Here is a 3,233-nt window from a genome sequence, read left to right as displayed (position 1 = left end):
AAAAATTGAAAATAAGATTAAGTTATTTTGCAGTATTACATAACTTTTATATATACTTGAAAACTGAAAAATTGTGTGATTTGTTGTATTTAGATAGTTACTTTATTGTGGCCGCATAGAACTGACCCTGAAATACCTCTATGTGTTCTTATTTCAAGAGAATAATCAGAAAGCAAGTAGACTGGCCATAAAAATGCATCTTCTCAAAGTGAATACCGATAGTTGGCCAATATTTAGTGTTGTGCACTTAATACCTTAATCTATTTTTCATTAAAAAGTTCTGTACTGGGATCTTTTTTAAGAAAAAATGAAACAACCCAGATTTTGCATTTCATGCCAACAGAAATGGTATTTTCTTCCCAAATCAAAATAAAGGAAATATGATCAGAGCATGGGGGAGAAATCTGTAGTTGAACACAGGCCTATTTTTAAAAGAAAAGTATTTTTAAATGGATTTCCTTCCTGAAAAAAATCAGTGTATTCAAATTATAAAGTGCTGTTGTTAAAACTTGAATAAACACTTTGCTTTGAGATGCACAGTTTTCAAGTTATATTACATTAATTTAATTAAATTTGTAAAGTTCTCAGTCCTTTATTATAATTTTTCTTTCTCATATAAGTTTAATTTTTCACATTTGATTTTCCTTCCTAGTTTTTCTAATACTAATGTATTTCTTGGGCTGGAGTGATAGCACAGCGGGTAGGGCGTTCGCCTTACAAGCGGCCAACATGGCCGCCCCGAGTTCGATTCCTCCGCCCCTCTCGGAGAGCCCGGCAAGCTACCGAGAGTATTCGATATGCCAGACACAGTAACAACAAAGTCTCCAATGGAGACGTTACTGGGCCCGCTCGAGCAAATCGACGATCAACGGGAGGGCCTTTACCTTTACCTTTACCTAATGTATTTCTTATAATTCAGTAAGATAAAATAATGCTTTTGAAAGAATGTTTAATAGAAAATTAAAATAGTTCTTCCTTAAAAAAATGCATCTTCTCTCAATGTTTAAGTTCTTGCACAACCTGTCAATTTCCCAGATTGATTATAGCTAAATTCTCTGAGAAAGGTCTAGTAGCCATAAATAAGATATAATTTTTTGAATTCATAGTTGATCTGATGAGAAACTAAGATATTACAAGTAGCAAAGTGTAGACTTGATTATCTAAAGTTATTAACTAAAAATAGTTTATATATTTTGGGGAATTAGGATATAAATTTCTCTTTCTTTCACATGGTAAATTATAGATTCAGATTTCAGAACATTTCAGATGATTATTCAATAAATGGTATTGCATGGTATTAATTTAATTTAACTGGAATTAAAAACTATTAGGAAATAGTAATGTTAAAGAGAAAATGTCATTTACGACCTACCTACTATTGCCTCTATTTCTCTCTAAAAGTATCTGAAGATAATAACTGAAACTTTAAGAAATACATTGTCTCTTGTGGCACTGATATCTTTGAAGATTTATTTACTGAGATGATCTCTGTAGGCCAGAAAAGCTCATTGAAGATTTTACTGTTGAAATAGGTTTTCTGACTTTAATCAGATTGTGATGTGGCTTAGTAAGCACTTAATCATCAGAGAAAGCATAAATGTTAGTGCCATAACAGATGAATGAGACCAGAAACATAATCAGAATGGATGACCTGAAAATGTCTTATTTTATTTCTATAACCAAAAAATTAATAACTGGGAGAGTGGCATAACTTGAGTCATCAAAATGAAAAGTTTTGATCATCTCAACTAATTTAGAATAGTTTTAGTTGATTATATGAATAATGTAGAGAGTATATGCCCTGCAAAGAACAATTTTTATTCTTTTACTACTTTCTTAAGATAAATCTCAGCAGTTTAATAAAGCTCCATGGTTTTCTGATAATTCTAATGCAAACAAAACTGGGTATAGAAATCAAGACATACCCCAATTAGAATTTGGCACCTATTATCTGTAAATATACATAGTAGGCATGCCTCTAATTTGAAAGAATACCATTGTAAAAGACATTCCAAGAAAGTGTGTGAATTAAAATCTATTGTCATAGAAAGGTCTAACTCCTGGAAAGGCATTGGAACATTTTTTTCTCAAGGGTAAAATCTTAGATTATATTAGAAACATATTAGAAAAACAAAGGAATATTTATTTCTCTACTGGATGCTGGCCGACTTTGACCGTGAGTGTGGAAAGGTAGGACTAGAGCTGAATCTTACGAAGACAATGTTTATGAGAAACAGCCTTGTTCCTGATGCTCCATTCACTCTCAATGGAATGACCATCTCCGAATGCAACAGCTATGTGTACTTAGGTCGAAAAGTCAACATGACAAATGACCTGGCACCCGAGCTGCGCAGGAGGAAGAGAGCAGCTTGGAATGCCTTCAAGAGCGCCAAAGAAATAGCTAAGAGGACGAAGAACCTCCGGCTCGGGCACATCTCTTTGATTCGACTGTTCCTCCTGCATTAACATATGCCTCAGAGACCTGGGCCCTACGCAAACAAGATGAGAACGCTATTCAGGTCTCCCAAAGAAGAATAGAAAGAGCTATGCTTGGAATATCACGTTTCACTCAAATGAAAGAAAGAATCCAGAGTTCCGACATCCATTGATGATCAAGAATCAGGGACGCTGTCTCGTTTGCCAAGGTGTCAAAAATCAGATGGGCTGGTCACGTAATGAGATTTAAAGACGACCGCTGAACTAGAGCTGTTACCGACTGGATTCCATGGGATGTCAAAAGACCGCGTGGCCGCCCACCTACCAGATGGTCAGACTTCTTCATCAAGATCATGAACGATCAGTTTGAGGCTCTTCATGTTCCTAGAGCGAACAGATGCCATTGGGCTACACTAGCACGCGACAGGGACAAATGGAGACGTTACTGGCGCCTGCTAGAGCAAATCAACGATTAATGGGAAGTTAAGTGATAAGTAACTATTATGCATTTTATCATAATAAAAATACAGATGGATGTTAGTTTCTTTGCAAACACTCTTCTCTAAGTGGAATCTTTAATAAATTAACTGCATATTTTGGCATCTTTTATGTAGATTTATATTTGTAGTTTTTATTGTATTTCATTGTATTTCATGGTCATGAGATGATAATGATAGAAATAAGGAGAAAATGCTATCTTATATGGAACAAGAGCTTCATATTATCTACCTTATATCCTAAGGTATATTCCTTATCTGTCTCTGAACTACAATTAAATTTTCCAGGTAATTGACCAT

General features: G+C 34.7%; 1 long non-coding RNA gene across 1 annotated transcript; it reads right to left on the bottom strand.

Moving 5' to 3' along the window:
* Nucleotides 1-442: 442 nt before the first annotated feature.
* Nucleotides 443-985, bottom strand: LOC130021795 (uncharacterized). The gene is made up of 2 exons (XR_008792196.1): nucleotides 897-985; nucleotides 443-663 (listed from the first exon to the last, which is right to left on the bottom strand). It is a non-coding gene; the product is annotated as an uncharacterized LOC130021795 (long non-coding RNA).
* Nucleotides 986-3,233: the final 2,248 nt, after the last annotated feature.

The sequence above is a fragment of the Sorex fumeus genome, unplaced genomic scaffold, assembly GCF_029834395.1.
Source record: "Sorex fumeus unplaced genomic scaffold, SorFum_2.1 ptg000018l, whole genome shotgun sequence".
NCBI lineage: Eukaryota > Metazoa > Chordata > Mammalia > Eulipotyphla > Soricidae > Sorex > Sorex fumeus.
Note: the sequence above shows the minus strand (reverse complement) of the source record. Positions and strands in the feature narration are given on the sequence as shown.